The sequence below is a fragment of the Hordeum vulgare genome, chromosome 1H (assembly GCF_904849725.1).
Source record: "Hordeum vulgare subsp. vulgare chromosome 1H, MorexV3_pseudomolecules_assembly, whole genome shotgun sequence".
Classification (NCBI taxonomy): domain Eukaryota; kingdom Viridiplantae; phylum Streptophyta; class Magnoliopsida; order Poales; family Poaceae; genus Hordeum; species Hordeum vulgare.
Window position 1 is genome coordinate 124,887,101 of NC_058518.1, and position 14,116 is coordinate 124,901,216.

General features: G+C 42.5%; 1 pseudogene; it reads right to left on the minus strand.

The window, feature by feature from the left end:
* On the minus strand, positions 1-2,935 carry LOC123408031 (annotated as a pseudogene).
* Between the last annotated feature and the right edge of the window lie 11,181 nt (positions 2,936-14,116).

Genomic DNA, 14,116 nt, shown 5'->3' on the forward strand with positions numbered 1-14,116 from the left:
GCGATCACGCTCGCCGAGCCCCTCCTGGGCGACCTCAACGCCTTCGTCGCCGCCATGGATGAGATCTCCGGCGGGGCCTTCCTCCGTGCAGGCGCGGCCGACACGCAGGTGATGGCCGTGTGATGTCCGGATCCAATAGGAGGTCGGGAAGGTGGGGGAAGGAAGAATGGCGTGCGGCGGAGGGAGAAGTAGTTCTGGGTGGGATCGTGGGCTGGTTTTATGGTTCAGTCGTGTGCGAGACAAAATCTTTTTTCTGAAGGGCGGGGGGAGGAGAGCGAGGCGGGGAGTTTTTCATTGCGTCGATGGTTGTGGGAGGTGGGATCGAGAGATCGAACCATCACGACGGCAGATCCCCCTTTAATAGTAGAGATTTGTAGTAAGTAAGTTAGTAATGGATATTATTCAATCAGACACAAAAAATAGTTGGAAATAACAATGGATATTTGAAATTCTAATTGCATCACTGGAAGGTAGCGAGAACTGAGAATCATACCTAACAATTTTTTTTCAAAGCACATATGTACCAACACCTTTAAGGACCAGCAGATTAGCGCCGCTATGCAAAGAGACGGGTCCAGCACCTTCGCTTCTGCTCCCAACCCCATCTCCAACGGGGTCCCTTCCGATCGGGGGCCTCCACTTCGACGCCCTGCACAAGTAGTGCACACATGCCTGTCCCCGCCATGACATGCAATAGCATCAGCCTGTGGGAGGCGGCGCCGGGTCTCCACATTGCGTGCAGCTCGAGCAGCCCACGCAAAACTCGAGCGAAATACCTGTACATTCCCACGGGGCGATAAATATAGCATGGGTTTATTAGCGAATATATTTAATGAAATGCGCTGAGTACAACATATGTTCAGTTTCTCCACATCCAATATATACATTAGTAATCTCACCCAACATTTAAACATAAATAAGTGTCATAAACAGAAGGTCTTATTTTTGCCGTCCTAGGTGTAAAGATCGTGTGCAATGTTTCGTACCGAGTCTTGCCACTTTTGTCTATTTTTGTGGTTACCCTCATAATCATAGACATTCTATTTTTTTGGAAAAGTCGGGATGGTTGTGCAATTACGCAAGCCAAGAAAAAACTGATCAAATGCCATAAGCCAATGAACCTATGCAAAGATAAAACTGTGCATGGTATATATCACCAATCATCAAACCTGAAGTGTGTTGGTGTGGGAGAGCCCCATGATGCCGACAATTGTGATGTACCCGATTGTTGTTGCTAAACATGAGGTGATGTTGCCGTCATCCTATCCAGTCTCCACTTCCACTATTGTTTCACTTAAGATACTTTTAGTACATGCTAAGGGTTTTACACTATAGTTTTATTTAAAAATGGTTCATCATTTTGTTCGATGAGAACTGTTACAGTGATATTTTAATTGTATGACTAATTATTTAGTAGTGCAACAAAGCTTGCATAGAACATTTCAACAGTACTATTTTGAGAAGGATGATAAAAAAACTAATAGCGACATTCAAGATGCTTTGCTGAGGGATAAAACACAATACAGTAGGATGAGAACAAAACACACCAAATTACCAATCGGGCAGACATTACATCTTGCATCTTCTGTCACATTCATGATCATTATAGCATGGCGATTCTTCACAAGTAAGGGCAGATAATTATAACATACCGCATTGCTATCTCCCAATTTATCTCCTTCATCAGAAGACTGCAAAAACAACAGGCATAAAGTCAGGAAAAAGACGGACAAAAATACCAATGCTTTTTACAAATGTTGGGTGGTAATTATTGTACATGGCAGTTAATGGGTCCTTCCGAGCTTTGTGAACAACGCCAATGAAAGGATAGAAGTGAGATATGAATTACATACACATATAGTTAGCATGCATTATTCCCACTGCTACATGTTAGTCCTGCATGTAGTAAAAATTGGAGCACATTTGTCCATTAGTTTTTGACAAATGGAGATGTGGAAATAATAACACACCTTTTATGTCACACTTCGGTGCATAGCAATACACTTCTGATAAAAAAATGCCAATCTCTTGCCATGAATTTCGACTTAAGCCCCACAGTATTTGTCTCAGTGTGATCATCAAAATTAAAAATAATTCTTACTTGCGATCCTGCAAAACATCTTACCCTTATAGAGGTCGGCTGGAAGCCACAATCCCCAATATAATCTTCAGAGAAATTTTGTCCAATTGACTCCAAAGATTGATTACAAAGAAAATTAGAAACCATTCAACAGTGGGTAGCTGTATAAACATGGAATTTATTATGGATATTCCCTTGAACTGGAGAATGGCAATTAATGTGCATGTATATTCCTGTCTTATCGTGTTAGTACGTGATGGCCAAGATGTACTGCTCAACAGCCTCTATCTATCCGTAAAAGGAGAAGCATGTGTTTACCTCATGTGATTGAGTGCTTGGACATCTAGACTGTGCAGAGTCAAGAAGATGTTACTCGGCCGGTCGGTAGTATATATGGTATGCGTGCCAGATCAGATCGGCGGGGTTGGGCAGCGCAGGGGGCGGCGGGGGCTGCCCACTCGAAGAGGGCCGACGGGGAGCGAGAGGGCGAGGTGGCGAGGAGGGCCGGCGGGAAGGCACAGGGCGTGGTGGCGGCGCGAGGGTGGCGGCGACACCGAGCGGCGCGGGGGCGGCGGCAGTGCCGAGCGGCGCGGGGGACGGGCGCGAGCGGCGCGGGGGCGTCTGCGGCGGCGAGCGGCTGCGCGAGAGGAGCGGTTCGCCCTCCCTTCGGCGGCGGCGGCGCCCACGTCGACCGTGGGGTCGCCATGGCGGATCGGGACGAGGCGGATCTTAGGCGGCGGCGCGCGAGCTGCTGGTGGTGCTGGCGCGGCGGCGATGGGGGATTTTCTCGGGAGGGATGGTGGGAGGAGCAATCGGGTAGTTTGGGGAGAGTTGAGGATGTGGGTGCGTGGTCATGTAGAGGTTTTTTTTGAACCGTTTTGTTCTATATTAACTCGGTTGGTTTTTGGAGGGATGAAAAAAATTGATGGAACTTCTAGCGGTGGCAGTGCTAGCGAGGGGATCTGTCGTGGTCGAACCATCATGACGGCAGATCCCCTTTAATAGTAGAGATGATTGTAGAATTTTTACAACTTGTTTTAGAGAGATCACCTTTGAACATTGTAATCGGGAGGCCAATGAGGTTGCTCATTTACTATCTAGGCATAGTTTTAGTGATCATATCGATTGTATTTGGGACGATGATCCTCCTAGCTTTTTGTTTGCTAAGCTAATAAACGATGTAACTGTGTTTGAGAATCAATGAACTACGTCGAATGGCTTTCCCGAAAAAAAAGGTTAGTGATAGCCTAGCTAATTTCGCTCAAAGGGAAAACCATGACTCAGTTTGGTTCTCGTCCAGAAGTTTCTCTTCAGTTAGTTCTTGCTGATTGTAACGACTTGAAATTGTTGAGTAATAAAGGTTTTTCCCCGAAAAAAATCTCATCTAACGAATTAACAAATCGTAGAAAAATCGACTGATTAAGGCATGTGATGAATAATTGGCCCCGAAGATATACGAGTTTCGGTAGTCACGGAAATTTCCTAATTGTCGTTGGAATTGTACCCTATCCGGACTCTCGAGCTCTTGCCGGGTTTTTCACTACCTTCCCGCACGTCTAGCGCGGCACCGGTGGAAGCAAGCGCAAAGTATCTTTTACCGGAGCCGGTAGCTATCGGCATTCCATCCGCGGTCCAACAGCTCTGAGATTTGTGCGGATCTATGGCCCACAGAAAATGTATAGATGTGTATAATGACAACCATCTCTTGTATCTTTATTAATAGTCAAATCAACGTTAGATGAAAGGGGTCCATGTGAGATTAATTCAGAAAATTCATCACATGCAAGATTAATTCATGCCCTTTATTTTGTCTTTGGCAATTTCATTCATTCATATCTTTGAACTGCAACTTCATTCTAAAAACTTTTTATATATTTGAACTCTTGATGCCAAAACCTTTGAAACAAGTTCAATCTTGAATACATTCCAACATCTTTCAATTTCAACGTTTCAGATGAGTGAAACATGTTTTGTGGAATAGACGAAATAAGTTTTTTGAGTGAGCAAAAACAAAAAAATTAATTGAGTAGATTTTTTTCATGCATATGAAACAAATTTCACTGTGAAATATTCTTCATTTATTGTTTAAAAAATTTGAAACTAGTTATTTTAAAAATGTGAAACTGATTATTTCAAATTTTGTATAAATAAGCGGAATCTATGTTATGGAGCGAGTGAAATTGTTTTTTCATGTGACTAAAATTTCACTTATTTAAAATTCAATTATAGAAAATTTAAATTTGACTTATTTCAAATATTTGAAACTAATTTTGTGATGATTGAAATACATTTCAATATATTTCGTAAGTACAAAGTGGAATCAGTTTGTCGGATTATTTTATAATGAGTGAAATCAGTTGTCCAAATAAGTGAAATGTGCGTTTTAAAATTAGTGAAATATGCATTCTCGAACGAGTGATATTTTTTTTGCAATGACTGATAATAGTTTTCCAAATCAGTGAAATGTGATTTTTCCAATTAGTGAAATACTGATTTTGGAATGAGTGAAATTATTTTCTTGAGATGAGTGAAAGTAGCTAGCTTTGATATAGGTGGAATGCGTACACAAATAATGGAGTGAAACAATTTTTTGAAATCGAAATATGAATTTTTGAAGCTCCATATATTTGTGAAATTTATTATTTCATTTTCAGTTATTTTTCACATTTTGAATGGGCCTAAAACCATTCTTTCAAAATGAGGATGGAATATGTTTTCTCAAATGAGTGAAATATGTGTTTTAAAATCACCGAAACCATTGTCTAAAAATGAGTGTCATTAGATTTTTAAAACGAGTGAGAATATTAATTTGAAATTAGCGAAACAGCCGGAAACACTTTTATGAAATAGAAAAATAATATTATGTTTTGTGAAAGTGAGTCTGAAGATAATTGAAATATGTAAAATAAAAAGTACATCAAATATTTCTAAAATTGATCTTGTTTTAAAGGTCTTGTCAACATGATTTCAAATATATAAAAAGTTTTAAAAATGAACATTTGATTTAAAATATAACAATCATTTGTGTGGGGATGCATGCGCCGGTATCCATTCTCACCCCCTCTGTCCTAACAAAACTGCATGACATGCATGTATTTTAGTGTATGTGTGATGTTTTTTTGGAAAAGGAGGTTAAATATTCCACAAAGGCGGATGCTACCAATAAACCGACTGATCTTAGGAATAGATCAGCCCCTTTGCTAGCCGTCTGATTCAACAACAGGTAGCCGTTTGTTCAAATTGTGCAATGCACCTTTCTTCCCTTTCGCCTAGTACGCTCAGTGACGAGACGCGACACAACGTTGTGTAGCAGGCTAGCAGCCACGACACGTCCTTCAGCAGCAGTGATGCCGTCCAACGTATTCATCGGTGCCGCCATGTATGCAACTACGCAACGACTGTGACACCCTCGATTTGATCGTACGCTAATCATACACGTAAATGCGTACGACCAAGCTCAAGGACTCGCGCGAAGATATCACAACACAACTCTAGACACAAATAAAAACATACAAGCTTCATATTACAAGCGAGAGGCCTCGAGGGCTAGAATACAGAATCTCGATAAACACACGAGTCAGCGAACACAACAAATATCTAAGTACAGACATGAAACATGATAATGCCGTAGAGAAGGCTAGAACAAAAGAAACAACGACCGAACGAGGCGAGACCTCCTGCCTCGAACCTCCTAAACTACTCCTGGTCGTCAGCGGCCTCCACGTAGTAAAAGGCATCGTCGTCGTAGGAGTTGTCGGCGACAGGATACGTAATCTCATGGGCTTCATCATCTGGTCGCGACAACGGATCAAGGGGAAAAGGGGGAGCAAAGCAACGGTGAGTACTCATCCAAAGTACTTGCAAGACTGACATCAGAACTATGCTAAGTATGCATCAGTATCAAATAAAGGGGGTTATATGTGGACTTACTGCAGCAATGAGAGAATAGAGAGAGAAGGCCTAGTCCTATCGAAGACTAGCATCTTCACGGGTCTTGCAACAATAGATGAGGGTAGAACAGGTAACATAATTAATAGTCATATTATTGCAGAAATATTAATTAAAGTCACGCCCAGAGATTCTTCCCCGACTCCCTACGAGGAAGAAATCCTAGAGAAAACGTTCGAGTTAAGTAACAATTGTAATTGTATAAGATCGGGGCACAACTCTAAGTCATCTTGTAACCGTGGACACGGCTATTTAAATAGATAATTTCTTCCCTACAAGGATGCACCACATATTCCCCGTCACGCTGGATAAACTCTGGTCGAACACACTTTCCTGGGTTATGCCCCGCCTCAGAGCATCGACACGTCGCAACCCAACCTAGACTCAACAAAGAGGCGAGCCCGCTGGTCTAAATCCTAAGCACGCAAGGGTCATGGGCCCATCACCCTTTGCACTCCTGCACGATGCGAGGGCGGCCGATATCAGTCCTGGCACCTCTTATACAAGAACGGTGATAATCCAGACCACTTGGGCGAGCACCGCTCCATTGCTCACGTCTGAAGAGATTCAGCTGATACCACAACGTCGAGTACCCTTAACTTCTCCCACGTAGACGGTTAGTGCGAATAAGGTCTCCTGACCAACCCAGATCAAATACCCAAATCCATTAACATTTTAATTAACTCATCGACACAACCACGCGGGAATCCACCCGCCTACATTTATTCATCAATGTTCCCGGTGACGTGGTCAAGTAACTGTGTGGTTGTAGCATCAGGGGGATCCGAGGTATCACCCTCGTTGGATTCCTAAAGATGTAACCGTCAAGGTGGCTACGGAGGAATCCCCCTCGATGGGCCATGCTTGATGGGTTGTACGACGGAGTCGTTATTGGAAGTGGTGAACGATGAATCACCCTCCGAGAACCACCACCGATCAACTACACTACAATACTAACATCAGAGTACGTAATGAGGTGTCACCCTCGGTACTCGATAGTAGCTCTACAACATCGTACAACTATGGGGGTGTGAGTGCTGTGTCAGGTCTTGGCTCGTCGATCAATGATCGAGACTTGACAATAAAGAGGGGTCTGGACTAAGGGCCGGAGGGGATGACTACTCCACCTATACTAAACAGTTTTAAGGTGCAGTAGAATAATGTAGAAGTTTATCAAAAACAGGCCGTGCATGAGATATAGGAGCTAACTACATCAGTAGAAAAATTTAATGCAAGCATGATGGAGAAAGAATAGGTGATATAGGAATGTCCAAGGGGGTTTGCTTGCCTTGTTGCTCTGCAGCGAAAACGGAGCCTCGGTCGGGAAGTAATCGATAACCGGATCATCATCGGTCTCGGGGTCTATCAAAAAGGAAGTAACGTAGGGGAAACACAATAAATATTAGAGCAATCAAATGCATCACAAAGCATCACATGGCAATATGCAGGGCTAGGCATGAGCTAACGTAGTATTATACGTCGCGGAAGGATCGGGAAAATATGTGACAATATTTCTCGCGTCTTTGGCTACTACCGGACGGGCGAAACGGCTATAAAAAGTTCCATGTTTGCTATGCTAGGAACGTGTGACACACGAACGGATAGCGTATCCGGGTTCGTCCCGCTTTTCTAATCAACTTTCATGTATAAATGATTTTCACTTGAGCTACGGATTACTTTCTATTAAATTTTAAAGTTTTAATGATTTCTTGAAATTCACAGAATTAAATTGATTTAAAAAATCATGAATGACATCACCACTGCATCGACAGTCAACACTCTCAACTGACTAGTCAAACTGACTGGTGGAGCCGTGCTGTCATAGACTCAGGGTTAACCCAGTTTTAATTTAATCTAACCACAAACTAATTAGCAAGTGGGGGTCCATGTGTCTTAGACACATTAGTCTAACTAATTATATTTTAACTTAAACAATTTGCTAAATAAGTAACTCACAGCGGTGGCCTACTGTCATACTCACTAGGGGTACAGGACCCACGTGTCATTTCCTCGACCAGGTCTAGTCAGCAGTTGACCTGGTCAACACGTCAACTGGGACCGTGGGATCCAGCTGCTAGTGTAACTGGCAGTGGCCTCGGCCTGGCCACGTCGGATGCGGCGACGCTGGGTCGTCGCAGAAGCTCTCGTGAGCACCAGAGACGACGGCAGGGCTCATGATTCGCGTGTGGTGATCCAAATCGAGCGCCGCTTGTTCCTACGGGTTCCTGGTGACGAGTGCTACCTCTTGAGCTTGCGTTGGTTTTTTCCTTTGAAGAGGAAAGGGTGATGCAACAAAGTAGCGATAAGTATTTCCCTCAGTTTGAGAACCAAGGTATCAATCCATTAGGAGTATCAAGATGAGGCACCAATGAACCTCGGCAAAAACAAACAAACTTGCACCCAATGCGAAAAAGGGGTTGTCAATCCCTTCACGATTATTTGCAAGGTGAGATCTGAAGGTGAAAAGTGCAACCAAGTATTTTTGGTATTTTTGTAGATCTGAATATATGATGTGAAGTAAACCTGGGGGCCATAGTGTTCACTAGAGGCTTCTCTCATGATAGCAAGTATTACCCGGGGGCCATAGTGTTCACTAGAGGCCACACATCGACTGCTATCCAGCATGTATCTAGTGTATTGAGTTCATAACAAATAGAGTAACGCCTTAAGCAAGATGACATGATGTAGAGGGATAAATTCATGCAATATGATATAAACCCCATATTTTTACCCTTGATGGCAACAACACGATGCGTGCCTCTCTATCCTTTCTGTCACTGGGTGAGGACACCGCACGGTATGAACCCAAAACCAAGCACTTCTCCCATTGCAAGAATTATAGATCAAGTTGGCCAAACGAAACCCATAACTTGAAGAGAATTACTAGGATACGAAATCATGCATATAAGAGATCAGAGGAAACTCAAATAATATTCATAGATAATTTGATCATACATCCACAATTCATCGGATGTCGACAAACACACCGCAAAAGAAAGTTACATCGGATAGATCTCCATGAAGATCATGGAGAACTTTGTATTGAAGATCCAAGAGAGAGAAGAAGCCATCTAGCTCCTAGCTATGGACCCGAAGGTCTGTGGTGAACTACTCACGCATCATCGGAGAGGCAATGGTGTTGATGAAGAAGCCCTCCGTGTCCGAATCCCCCTCCGACAGGGCACCAGAACGATCCCCAGATGGGATCTTGCGGCGACACAAGCTTGCGGCGGTGGAAAAGTATTTTCGTGGATCTCTTCTTTGGTTTTGGGATTTTAGAGAATTCATAGGCGAAAGAGGTAGGGCAAAGGAGCCATGTGGGGCCCACAAGCCTGCCAGGCGCGGCCCCCCTCCTAGGGCGCGCCTAGGGGGATTGTGACCTCCCACGAGGTCTCCTGCCATGGTTCTCAAGTCCCTCGCGTGTCTTCTGTTATGGAAAATATCATCCCGTAGGTTTTATTCCGTTTGGACTCCGTTTAATATTCTTTTCTGAAAAAGGTAAAAAACACGAAAAAAATAGAAACTGGCACTTCGCATTGAGTTAATAGGTTAGTCCCAAAAATAGCATATTCATGCGTATAAAACATCCAAAGTTGACAAGATAATAGCATGAAACCATAAAAAATTATAGATACGTTGGAGACGTATCAAGCATCCCCAAGCTGAACTCCTGCTCGTCCTCGAGTAGGGAAGTGATAAAGACCGAATTTTTGATGTGGAGTGCTACCTAACATATTTGTTCTTTGTAACTTCTTTCTTGTGGCATGAATGTTCAGATCCGTAAGATTCAAAACAATAGTTTACTATTGACATGAAAACAATAATACTTCAAGCATACTAGCAAAGTAATCATGAACTTTTGAAATAACAAGGCCAAAGAAAGGTATCCCTACAAAACCATATGGTTTGGCTATGCTCCATCATCCCCACACAACGAATTTAAATCATGCACAACCCCGATATTGGCCAAGTAATTGTTTTCACACTCTTACTTTCTCAAACTTTTTCAACTCTCACGCAATACATGAGCGTGAGCCATGGATATAGCACTATAGGTGGAATAGAGTGTGGTGGAGGTTGTGAGGCAAAAAGGAGGAGATGGTCACATCAACTCGGCGTATCAATGGGCTATGGAGATGCCCATCAATAGATATCAATGTGAATGAGTAGGGATTGCCATGCAACGGATGCACTAGAGCTATAAGTGTATGAAATCTCAAAAAGAAAACTAATGGGTGTGCACCCAACTTGCTTGCTCACGAAGACCTAGGGCAATTTTGAGGAAGACCATCATTGGAATATACAAGCCAAGTTATATAATGAAAATTCCCACTAGTATATGGAAGTGACAAAACAAGAGACTCTCTATCATGAAGAACATGGTGCTATTTTGAAGCACAAGTGTGGAAAAAGATAGTAGCATTGTCCCTTCTCTCTTTTTCTCTCATTTTTTTGTTTGGGTTCTTTGGCCTCTTTTTTTTATTTTTTTGGTGGGCATCTTTGGCCTTTTTTTTATTTCCTCACATGGGACAATGCTCTAATAATGATGATCATCACACTTTTATTTACTTACAACTCAATACTTACCCACTAGTACTGGGATGTGCAACGATCTAGCTTAGCGTATGACGTTGAAACATCTCGCTAGCTATCTTATGATCATGAAATTGCAAAATGAAAATGATGGCACATGTCATGATATGGAACGGTGGGAGTTGCATGACATATATCTCGGAATGGCTATGAAAATGCCATAATAGGTAGGTATGGTGGCTGTTTTGAGGAAGGTATATGGTGGGTTTGTGCACCGACGAAAGTTGCGCAGCGCTAGAGAGGCTAGCAATGGTGGAAGGGTGAGAGTGCATCTATACCATAGACTCATATTAGTCATGAATAACTCATATACTTATTGCGAAAGTTTTATTAGTAATCGAAACAAAGTGCTAAACGCATACTCCTAGGGGAAGAGTTGGTAGGTGTTAACCATCGCGCGATCCCGACCGCCACACAAAGGATGACAATAAATGAATCAATTATGCTCCGACTTCCTAACATAGCGGTTCACCATACGTGCGTGCTACGGGAATCACTAGCCTCAACACAAGTATTTCTAGATTCACAACACCCAACTAATATTACTCTAATATTACCATATCCATATCTCAAAACTAATTGTGAGGAATCAAACTTCTCTTACTAATCAATGCACTTGAATACGAAAGTTTTTATTATATCCTCTTTGGATGCCTATCATATTTACGACTAATTTCATAGCACACGCCAATTACCAAGTTACTTAGAGAGAGCACTCTCAAAATGATATAAGTGAATATTGAGAGTTTTTATTTCTACAAAATATGATACCGCCGTGCTCTAAAAATATTTAAGTGAAGCACTAGAGCAAAATTATCTAGCTCAAAAGATATAAGTGAAGCTCATGGGATCTAAATTGCCTAGCTCAAAAGATATAAGTGAAGCTCATTGAGTATTCTAGCAAATTCACGATGAGTGCATGTCCCTCTCAAAAAGTTGTGCAGCAAGGATGATTGTGATAAAGCAAAAAAGCAAATACTCCTATAATACACGACGCTCCAAGCAAAACACATATCATGTGGTGAATAAAAATATAGCTCCATGTAACGTTACCGATGGATTGAAGACGAAAGAGGGGATGCCTTCCCGGGGCATCCCCAAGCTTAGGATTTTGGTGTCCTTGAATTTGGCTTGGGATGACATGGGCATCCCCAAGCTTAGCTCTTTCCACTCTTTATTCCATTGTCCATGAGAACATCACCCAAAACTTGAAAACTTCACAACACAAAACTTAAACGGAAACTCGTGATATCATTAGCATAAGAAAAGAAACCACCAACTGTTTAGGAACTGTAGTAAACTTGATTTCTATTTAGATTGATGTTATATTAATGTATTCTCACTTTTCCATGGCTAGTACCCCCCTATACTAACCATAGTTTCATCAAAATAAGCAATCAACACAACAAAAACAGAATCTATCAAAAACAGAACAATCTGTAGTAATCTGTATATTTCGTATACCTATGTTATCCCAAACATTCTGAAAAATTATGACAGTTAGGGAAATTTGCATATGAAACAGCATAAAAAAGAATCAAATCGAAAGCTCTTTCTGGATAGGAATTAAAAATAATTTCGTGAGCACAAAGTTTCTGTCTTTTTCAGCATGATCAAACAGCTATCACCAAAACTAACCATAAAGGTTCTACTTGGCACAAACAGTAACTAAAACATAAAAAACAGAATCATAACAGAATTATGATGGTGTGGACACAACAACACAGAAAGTAAAAAGCAAATAAATTTATTCATTGGGCTGCCTCCCAACAAGCGCTATCGTTTAACGCCCTTAGCTAGGCATTGATAATTCAATGATGCTCACATGAAAGATAGCAATCGGACACGAAGACAGCATCATGAAACATGTGACAAACATATCTAAGTCTAACATACATCCTATGCATAGGCATTTTATAGGAAAACAAATTATCAAGACAAGCAATAACTACCAAATGCAAGGAAGAAGAAAGAGACAATATCAATCTCAACATAACGAGAGGTAATTTAGGAACATGAAAGTTTCTACCACAATGTTTTCCTCTCTCATAATAACTACATGTGGGATCATATTCAAATTCAACAATATAACTATCACATAGGATATTCTTTTCATGATCCACATGCATGCAAAGTTGACGCTCTTAAAAAATAGTGGGATTATCATCAACTAAAGTCATGACTTCTCCAAACCCACTTTCAATATTATTGCAAACATTATTATAAATATCATATTCATCATGAGGCTTGAACAAATTTTCAAGAACATAAGAAAATTTATCACCCCAATCATGATCATTGCAACAAGTAGTGGACATAGCAAAACTAGCATCCCCAAGCTTAGGGTTTTGCATATTTTTAGCATGATTGACATTAATAGAATTTATAATAAAATCATTGCAATCATGCTTTTCATTCAAGGAGCCCTCGTGAATCATGTGACATCCTCGACTTTTGCTACAGTAATGATTGTAATTAAGCGACACTGATCCCGCGCTAATGATGCCACGTCATCGCAAGTGATATCAATGATCTCGTGTTGGTTGAAATCGAATCAAATTCGAAGCTTTAAAATAAAGTCAGGCGAGAAAAGATTTTATGTTGTTGAAATAAAAACGTCGGGGAGTTATCAAAAATTCCCTAACGGATTATAATATCGAATCGGGCACTTTTAGAATTATTGATAATCCCAATATGTTTGAAAGTGGAGCTTTAAATGAAATTAATAAAAGAAAGATAGTAAATGAAAATAAATATATAAAAGAAAGAATTAAAAGTATATATAGTAAATTATAAAAGAAAGTAATATAATTGAATAACAGAAAGAATTAGATTTAATAATAAAAAGAAAGTAATTAAAAAAAAGTAAAGAGAACCCCCTTGGCCCAACTGGGCAAGCCCCAACCGCCCCCACCACCAAACCCTAGGCGAGGGAGCCCCTCCCTGCCTCGCTCCCTCCCTTCCCCTTGCGCCGCCGCCAGGGCCTCCTTTCCCTCGTGGGGGGCCCCACCCCCACCGATAGCCCACCCTCTCGTTCTCTCCACTCCCCACGACAGAGCCCCCCCCCACGACCGAGAGACCCCCGTCGCCCCCCACGATCCCAACTCTCCCTCTCGTTCCCTCCCCCAGATCGCCACCTACCCCCGCTCGCCCTGGTCCCCCTCTCTCTCACAGGACCATCTGCAGCAGGCACCCCCCCGCGAGACCCCTCCTCACCACCGCACCGACCACCCCCCAGATCCCACCTCGCCCTGCCTCTCCACCCCTCCCCGGCGGTACCCTCTCCCGCCACCCGGCCGGAGGTCCCTCCCGTCGGGTTCCTACTCCAATGGCGCCCCGACGAGCCCCCCCTCACCGGCCGCCCCTCCCCACCGGCGCCTCTGTCGGGGCCTCGCCGGCCATGGCGGCCCCGCCTCGGCCTCCCTTTGCTCGCCCAGGCCGAAGCTCGTGCCGGCTGGCCCCTGCACCGAGGTTTCCCTCCGGCGCCTCCTCCTC